Here is a 10155-nt window from a genome sequence, read left to right on the forward strand (position 1 = left end):
TTTCATACATGGCATTTTTATTGATTTATTGTGCTGTCTTGACCTGGTTTTGAGGCCTCGGCTAGAAGCTAGTCAGTTCCTTTCTTGAGCTGCTGATTAAATCCACACCCCAACCACTTCTCTTATCAGGACCTCACACACAGGGGCCACTATGTACCCACTCTAATCACCACAGGGCCAGATATCAGACAACTAAGGACAGCGCCCATGTTCCAAAGCCCGCCAAAATTATGCAAATTACTCAAAGCTAGCTAGCCCCACCCTTTTTGCTACACATAAGCTGCCCCTTCCCCTTCCGCTTTGCAGTACCCGGTCCTCAGGTGCAACCCACTGCATGGCCCGCTGTGGCAGCCTTCTCTCATTCAGAGCTGTAAGTAACAAAGACTTTAGTGAGCATTGAAGTGTTTTGTCTGATTGCCAAAAGAATCTTTAAATCTTATAAAATACAGTCCTACTTACATCTTAATTACTACTTAACAAATGAAAGCTGCAAATATCTAAAATCAGTTTCTCTAAAGCTTTTATATTTATCAAGTAGATCTCTGTAAATCTGGAAATTTGAAAAGGATAACAAAAATTACCATTAAACTTATTCCATGATTAATGTCCAATTTGATGTTAATTCCCCTAAATAATTAATGCAATTGATAGACTTGGTTAATTAAGTTCCTTTAAATGTATATATTACATCAATTACAAATTTAGTTTATCTGAATCTCTCAAACATTTCAAATGCCTGACATATTAGTATCTTTTATATATCTTGCAAGTTTTGAAAAGGAGGGAGGGGTTTTCTAATAATTTAAGCAATTGCAGTAAAAGTCTTAAATCAAATGTATGCAGTAGTAAGTCATGTTCTCTTAAACATTCAAACACTGTGCACAGACTGAAGAAAATGCTCTAATATCCTTAAAATTATAATTATATGGTACATACATCTAATTTTCTAATATATCAGGTTCTATTAAATGCTTCAAGCAACTTAATCTTTCATAGGTTATCCAACGATTAAATAATTAAATTTCTAAACTTAATACAAATATGTTGCTATTGTAGATTTGACTAACTTCAACATTCTTATAGTTATTTCTCTCTTCTCCCAGTATTGTAAAGTCACTTAGGCAAATAAAGAGAACAGAGGTATGATCTGATTGGGCTGGGGTTACTATACCAGAGAAACAAGGCTGGGGTTGAAGTGTCAGTTAAAGAATTTGAAAGAGGAGCAGGGACCTCGTTAGGTACCACACATGCCCAAGGGTGCCTCTCGATGACCCAAAGGTCAACATGCTGGCATCTCCTTGAGGTAACAGAGCTTTCCAAACTCACACCATTTCATGCAGTCTGGTATATCATGTGTACCCTTATCCAATTTTTAAAGTTGCCTCTTTTATAACTTTTTGGTTTTTTTGAGACAGAATCTCACCCCATCACCCAGTCTGGAGTGCAGTGGTGTGACCTCTGCTCACTGCAACCTTTGCCTCCTGGTTCAAGAGATTCTCGTGTCTCAGCCTCCTGAGTAGCTGGGATTACAAGTTTGTGCCACCACGCCTGGGCAATTTTTGCACTTTTAGTAGAGATAGGGTTTCGTCATGTTGGCCAGGCTGGTCCTGAACTCCTAACCTCAAGCAATCCACCAGCCTTGACCTTCCAAAGTGCTGGGATTACAGGTGTGAGCCACCATGCCCAGCTTCTTTTATAACTTATAATTGTGTAATTTGATAGTTGAAATTCCCTCTACAGGATATTATTCACTGCTCAACTGAATTTAATCTCTTTATTGACTGATTGGAGTCAACTTGCTTTTTACATGTTTTATATCCAGTTCAGTATCAGTATCCTATTGTCATTTTATTGACTATTCCCTACATGATTAACACTATCTACTGAATACTTTATCTTAGAATATTACCTAAATTTGCATCAAGCTCATGATCTATAGCTCAGCTACATCCACCAATATATTTTTGAAATGCATGTGCCAGGATACAGTTGTTCTGCCTGAGTCTTCACTACACCTCAAGTTATTTTGAGGTTCATCCATCTTATCTGAACATGCTTCCTTCTCTGGATTTTATTCCTCTCCAAGAGACACAAACTCATTTAGAGCATGTAGATCTTTCCTTGGGATATTTCTACCTAGTTTATTCCTTGTTTCCATCATGCCAACATTTGTTCTAATTTTTCTATTTGTTCTAATCTTTTTTTTTTTTTTTCAAAAATAAAAGGAAAAAAACATCTTTTATGACAACACTGGTCAGGGTAGTGCAGGTGGGTGGGATATGGCATTAGATGTGCTAGTTGACCAGAGCTGGTGCTGTTAATTTTCTGAAAGTGGTAACAAAATACATAACATAAAACAATGCAATGCCAAGACAGGCCAGCATGAGATAGGTGAGATCTTCTCTCCAAAGCTTTCCTTCCAGGATGTTCTATGTGTCTTTCCCTAGTGTGTCCTTACTGTCTAACTAGGTTTTTCTCATTGCCCTTATCTCAATGTTTTGCAATTATCTAAGGTAGAATAGCACAGTGGAGAGAAGCAAAACTGTCAGAGTGAGACAGACTTAGGCAGAGGTGGCAACATTGTAAGAATAATGATCCTTAAGCTATAAGACCACTCACTTGCTTGATTTACTTCCAATATCCCGGAAGGCACAAGAAATATGTTCACACAACCATATGTTTTATATAAAATTTGCAAAAGATATTTAATCACAACCAGTCAACTCCATTATCATTTTGCTGTGACTTTCCGGCATCATACTTCCTGTATCAGGTGGCTGGAGGGGCTGCAGGCATTTTTGAGACCCAAATGGGGGAAGTTGAGTTGAGAATAATTTTAGTTTGGCCTTAGTGGGACAAATTTATATGAGTCTCAGTCATTTCTGTATGTTGATAAGTTATTGCTAGACATTCAGCGTAGCACCCGCTATACCAAAACAAATATGCAGGGCCAGAAGTCATATAGAAAAGTGAAATTAGTCCTAGGTTCGGAAATTTGTAGGTTATTGAAGAGAAACAGATGGTGAAATGTACAGAGACAGAGCTAATCCATGGGAAATAATTTCAATCACCCAATATGTAAAACTGTAGGGAGAGAATTTGGTTTTAGAGTTTGACTAGAAAACCTAGTCAAGACAGAGGTTCTCTCAGGAATCTATGTGATAATGTCTTATATGCAATTAAAACTACATCATACATTAAAACATTTTTTGATAAAAATAATACAAAATGAAAGAATCCTGTGAATTAAGACACAAACCTACAGCCGTACTTCAAATATGTGTGAAGTTTTATGAATCCCAATATTAATAAGAAAAAATATATAAAATTGTTGTCATATGAAGAGATAATCCAGAATTATGAAATTAAACTATAGATAAAAGCTATTAGAGAATTGCATCTGGCAGTTGCTGAATATGAAATGTTGTGGTTTTTTTCTATGTCTGTGATATTTTTGATATTTGACTTTTTAAAATATTTGATATATTATAAATCATTTTCCTTGTCCTAAATAGATATTCACCTTTGTCACTAATTTTTATTATTAATTTTGCATTCTTTTTTGTGGTAAAATTAAATTTACTACTTTAAACATTTTAAGATATACAGGTCTGTGGCATTAAGTACAATGACATTGCTGTGCAACCCGCATCACACTTCATCTCCATAACTTTTTCATCTTTCCAAACTGAAACTCCATATCCATTAAACAATAACTCCCCACTCCTTCCTCCCCTGAGCCCTGACAACAATTACTCTATTTTCTGTCTCTATGAATTTGACGATTCTAGGTATCCCATGTACATGGAATCACACAGTATTGATCCTTTTGTATCTGGCTTACTTCACTTAACATAGTGTATTCAATCTTCCTCCATGTTGTAGCATGTATCATTCCTTTCTAAGGCTGAAAAATATCCCCTCGTATGTACAGTAGTCCCCCTTATCTGCGAGGATATGTTAAAGGTGATGCCTGAAACCATGGATAGTACCAAACCCTATGTTTTTTTAATACAAACACACCTATGATAAAGTTTAAATTATAAATTAGGAACAGGAAGAGATTAACAACAACTAATAATAAAATAGAACAACTATAACAATATATCATAATAAAAGTTACGTGAACATAGTCTGTCTCTCAAAATATCTCATTGTACTGTACTCACCCTTCTTGTGGTGATGGGAGATGGTGCGATGCCTCTGTGACGAGATGACAGGAGGTGAATGATGTAAGCATTGTGATGTAGCCATAGGCTGCTACTGACCTTCTGTATTCCTGAATCGGTGTAACCAGCCCTTACTAGTAGTAAACGGCTTGGGGTCACTTGTTTCTTGCTTGTTGAAGTCTTCACAGATGCTTTCTGGTGCAACAAATTGTTATCAAAACATGTTTTCTATTTATGTCTTCCACCCAGATTGACTGCCTTTTCCATCTTAACTAAACATGTATCACGCATTGTAGCTGTAACTTTTACAGTTTGAGTTGCAACAGCAAAACTAGCACAAATTTCTTTTTTCTTCTTCACAATTGCCTTGATAGAAGGTTTGTTCTTATCACAGATCTTAGCAACCTCAATGTATGACTTTTTGCCTTTCCTTATTAAGTCAAGAGCTTTCAAATTTTCACTTAAAGGAAGGACTAGTGGCTTCTTTTTGGCATATCCAAATTACCAGCATCACAAGTCTTGGGCTTTGGGGCCATTATGAAGTAAAATAAGGGCTACTTGAACACAAGCACTGCAGCATGGCAACAGAAAATCTGATAATGGAGAAGGCTACTAAGTGACTAAGGAGAGGGCAGCGTGCACAGAGGCGACTTGATGGACAAAGGGAAGATTCACGCCCCCGGCAGGATGGAGTGGGATGCTGTGACATGTCATCACACTACTCGGAATGGCATGCAATTGAAAACATATGGATTGTTTATTTCTGGAAGTTTCCGTTTAATAATTTTAGACTGTGGTAGATCATTCGTAACTGAAACAAAGGAAAGCAAAGCTTTGGTTAGTGGGGAAACTACTGTACATGTAGTACCACATTTTGTTTATTCATTCATCTGACAATAAACACTGGGTTTGTTTCCACCTTTGGATTATTGTGAATAATGCTGCTATGAACACAGGTGTACAAATATGTGTAGAAGCCCCTGTTCTCACTTCTTTTAGACATATACCCAGAATTGGAATGCTGGACCATATGGTAGTTCTATGTTTAATTCTTTGAGGAATCACCGTAGTGTTTTCCACAATGGTGACACCTCTTTACATCCCCAGCAGAAATGCACAAGGGTTCTAATTTCTCCACATCATCACCAACACTTGTTTTCTGCTGGATTTTTGTCTGGTTGGCTTTTCTTTTTGTTTCATAGTAGCCATCTGATGAGTACAAGGCATATTCTTTTTTAAAGCGGGCCTCCCGAAAACCTGGGTCTTCCCTGTGCTCAGGTCTGAACTTCAGTTCTACCATGGCATATGGCCCATCATCCATGATATTGTTTCATCAGTTGTAAAATGAGAATAAAAATAAACATGCCTCTAGGATTGTTTTAAAAATTTGGTGAAATAATATATGTAAAACTGCTGGCACAAAGTCTACGCTTAAAAAGTAGCAATGCCTTTCATTGTTATTCACTTACACATCTTTCTCCTGTACAATATTATGAGCTCCTCACTCTTTTTTTTTATCCACAACATCCAGCTTAGGACCTTACATATACTTGGTGTTTAATGGATGCTAGTTCAAAAGTTCCTAAGTGAAAAGGAACTGAAAGTAAATATCATAAACTTGCTGCTCTGTAATTCAGAGTGCCATTAAATCATTCTCATTCTCTAAAGTAGCTTCATTCATGTTCAGCAAATGATTTTATTTTTCTCATTAAGTTGTAAATCATTGTACCTCTCTGAGTATTGCTTTGGACAAATATTTGTATTGGGTGGACACTACCTGACTACTGCTGACAAGATTATGGTGCACCAAAGGGCAAGACAGGTGTAATGTCATGTGATTTAGGGTGCTGTCTCAGCTGGTTTGATTTCTGCTTGGGTGTACTACACATGACATTAAAGCCTGCAATATTTAGAGAGCTCATTCTTTGGGGGTTGCCTTAAAATTCATGAAAGCCCAGAAACTATATTCAAAATTGTGAGCATGTGTGTATATGCACACACACCTGAGACTATGTGCATTTTCAAAGGAAACAAACCTCACTTTTATCATAATTTCAAAGAAATGTGTGACCAAAAGAATTAAGATTAACAAACCTAGAACGCCTAGGGCACCAGAATCATTATCAAGCCAAAGGCTTACCTTTGGGAAAAGAAACAGATCTTTACACAATTTGTGGTATGAGTTCAGATCCTAGGGGAGCTAGAACTCCCATTTACTAGGACCAAGGCACAGAATCAGATAACGAGACCCCAAGGATGAAGAGTCACTAGAGTTGGCAGGGTAACTTAAACCTCCTTTAAACTCCCTCTACCTGCACACAAGTTGGATCCAGAATCTGTGGATCAATCCTAAAGATGGCAGTAGTCATTATAGCTGGGAGCTATTCAGAGAGGCAGTCAGATATCACACTCTGTGTCACATGTTAAATGCAGACAACCAAAGGTGACAGAAGAATTATGACATCAAATTTAAAATTCCTAGAAGTATCCAGAATAGTATGAAATATAAATATAACATTTCTAAGATCTATGTAAATATAACAATGGCAAATTTATATTTTAACCTATTTTGTGTCTTAATCTGATGAGAAGAAATTTGAAATTGTGCATCTTTTAATACAGGACTGATTAAAGTAATTTCTGAGAAAAGTCAATAAAAATAAATATTAGCTGAGAAAAGAAAGTCCAAGACTTACATTTAAAATAGTGTATCTGTATGTACTTATACTACAGGTTGTCATAAATTTTGACAGTAGTCATTTTTAGAAAATTGAAATTACTTTCTATTTACTCTCTATAAATAAAAAGCATCTCTACTGAGACATGGTTACTGAGTTCAATATTTATAGGAATGAGCTAGAATGTTTTACCCTCTAACTACAATAAAATCATCCAAAGTGATCATAAAGTTCCCATATATCTTTCTAAAAAATTAAAATAAAATAGTACAAAGCTAAAAGACTTTAAAAGTTTTTTTTAAAAAAACTCCAAGGTTTTAGTCCTACTTAAAAATGCCTAAGTTGGGAGGTTTTGATTCAGTTTCCTTTGAATTTCACTCTTCCCATGATAGCAGTCACTACCATTTGTATCCCCAGAGGTCTGAATAATGTCATGAACAAAGCTTACTTCAATTGATTTCCCTGCCAATCTGAGATAGGCTGAGACTGTCAAAGTGAAGGAAAACTAGTACAAATAAACACAGAAAGTACAAGAAGCCTAAATCCTTATGGGCTTATAAATTATAGGTATTAATATACAAACATCACTAGTTCTCTATAATAGTCCTAATTTATTCTATGGCTGTGCCATCTGGCCCTTAATGATGTGGTTCAGCTTGAAAGACAGCTGGTTCAACTTCCCCCCATTTCAGTTCCTAGCCTGATTCCAAAAGGTTTGGTGTCATATTATTTCTCACTACACAGGAAATAGTTTGCTAGACACCTTAAACCCAGTATAGACACAGTCCAGGGATATTAACTTAGTTGGTAATATATTACTTGGCTATTTGTTGAACTGTAATCCTACCCTTGGCATAGCAGCCCAGAACTATAACAGTTTCTTAATCATAAGTAAAAGTAATTTCCAATTAATAAGAAACAGACTAGCATGGGTAACAGGCATAGGGGGTGAATGGAGAACATCAAGATTAACCCAACACAGTACCAAGGTTCCCATTCATTTCCCCTTCAGGTATCCATTTAGAGTATTCTTTTAAAAGAGAACCCTGTTCATACGCTTTCTCATAATTCAACTTTTGCATTAACCAAAGATGGACTAGCTATTATGATGCAAGGGACCATGGGAAGCTGTTCTGGTTAAATATCTCTTTCGTGCTGGCCATTCCAATCGACGGCATTTCATTGTTCAAAACGCATTTCTTTACCTAAGATCTTTGGAGTTTAAAATCACTATGTAAAGCAAAGATGTGACTAGAAGTTACCAGCTATTTTCTGTCATTAATACATTGATACGAATTTGTTTCAAGACGGTTAACTAGCCAAAGTTAGGCATTGAAAGTTGGAGAGATGTGTCCTAAGTAATCCAGGGTGATCTCCAAAGTGGGGTAACCAAGAGTACTAGGAAACAGTAGTTGGAGAAGAGAGGGTAGCATGAAAGATGAAATCTGGTATAAATAAGAGGGTAGGAGGGCAAAGCCACTTCACAGATCTGTCAACACACTGCAATGCTGACCTCCAGCTTCCCTAAAGTATTTAATACATAATTTATACGTATTAAATCTTTTACAAAGTAAACATATTATTTAAAAATAATATCTCAAACAGCCATGTACTTATAAAGCACAGTTTAACTGAGACGGGAGAATCTCAGAAGGAAGAACCCAGAGATCAGGGTTCAACTTTGGGAGAGAAGTGGCTACTTCCTTGGAAATGTTCTTAGGTGTCCACATCTGCCACTGAGCTATAGCCTTCAAACTCAAACTGCAAGGGAAGCTTTTTTTGAGCCTTCCTGGAAAAAACCCATGACCCCAAAATCCTTCCCTTGAGGCTCTGTCCAGAGGCTTGGTACTGGTTCAAGTAGAAAGTCCGATTTGGTTTCTGGGAAGGAGGACCTGTTGAGAAGTCATAAGACTGGCATGACAGTGACAAGTCTGCCACCTCTTGGCTCTGATACACAGCGCTTAGGCCCCCTTAGAAATGTGGCACTGCCCCAAAGATAGGAAAAGTTACAGTTATCTGAATTTTTTTCTTTTTTTACATGTTTCTCTTTCTCCAAAAAAAAAAGTTTAATTTTAGGAATGGTGAAGAATAAATCTTGAAAAATCACAGGGAAACCCAAAAAAGCACACTGTGCATTTCAACTGCCTCAGTCACAATGAAACAATCATAAAGAAAGATACTATGTTTGTTTCATGCAAAGAAAATGTTTTTTAAAAATCCATATTTTTAAAGCAATCATGTACCACAACCAAAGAGAAGTAGAATTTTTAAATTTTAACTTTTAAATTTAATATTCTAATTTTAAAATTACAAACAATTTATAAACATTCTATCTTCTTTCAATATCCTGTTTTTATTTATTTTTTAATATGGATAACTAGCTGGAAAATTATACAGTTCATATTCTCTTATAAACAATGAAAAGAAAATAATACATATAATAAATATAAGATTTAATACATATAAATAATTTTCTATTACTCTTAAATACTTTTGATTTATTCAATGCTTTTGTTTTATACAACATACAAAATACTACCACAGCACATCTAGTGTAATGGACAGTTTAGTCGTAATCTTACTGTTTAAAAAATTGTATATAATACGTAATCTCAACCCCAGTACCAGATGTCACTTGTGTACATCTTGTCTTTATTTCTATTCTCGCTTCTAGAAATATTAGCCACTTATGACAAAGGGTATACAAGGAATATTTCTGGAGCAGTGGCTCTCTGAGTGTGGTCCTCAAAGCAGTAGTATTAGCACCATCTGGGACTTGCTAGAAATGCAAATTCTCATCTTCCATCCCAGACCTACTGAATCAGAAACTCTGAAGTGAGGCTGGGCAATCTGTGTTTTAACAAAGCTCTTTGATGCACAGAAATGGTCAAGAACTGATCGCTTAAAGGTACCACAAAGTAAAGATATTTGCATGCTTCAGATCTTGTCCCTAGCTTTGTTTTTCTCTTTCCAATCATTTAATTTAAATGTTTTTTCTTATGCTACAGAGTTGAGTGAGATTCCCCTGACTCCCTTGGTTTTTTTCAAATGAGTACATTTCTTTTCCTCGTAGGAGTATAATCATCATGTAGATCACACAAAGTAAAACAACTTCTCCATGTAGTCATCTGGTTAGGAGATTTCCAGTTTTATAAGGCAATAAAATAGTATTCAAAAGGGGGCACAACAGCTATATTGACTTGTCAGTAGACATGTCAAAACTATAGAAATGGTTCTTTTCCTCTTAAAAACTTTTTTCATTGGTTAAAACAAGATTTTATTAAAATATTGACTTATTCTTAAGGCAA

The 10155-nt window shown here is 36.0% G+C and overlaps 1 protein-coding gene across 1 annotated transcript in view; it reads left to right on the forward strand.

Moving 5' to 3' along the window:
* The first annotated feature begins 264 nt into the window (after nucleotides 1–264).
* CA1 (carbonic anhydrase 1) overlaps nucleotides 265–10155 on the forward strand; it is a 45259-nt gene continuing 35368 nt past the window's right edge. The window contains exon 1 of the mRNA XM_017521809.2: nucleotides 265–370. The gene's annotated coding sequence lies outside the window, so the exon portion shown is untranslated. The remainder of the gene's footprint in view (nucleotides 371–10155) is intronic.

This window comes from Cebus imitator, unplaced genomic scaffold (assembly GCF_001604975.1).
Source record: "Cebus imitator isolate Cc_AM_T3 unplaced genomic scaffold, Cebus_imitator-1.0 Scaffold22, whole genome shotgun sequence".
Taxonomy (NCBI): Eukaryota; Metazoa; Chordata; class Mammalia; order Primates; family Cebidae; genus Cebus; species Cebus imitator.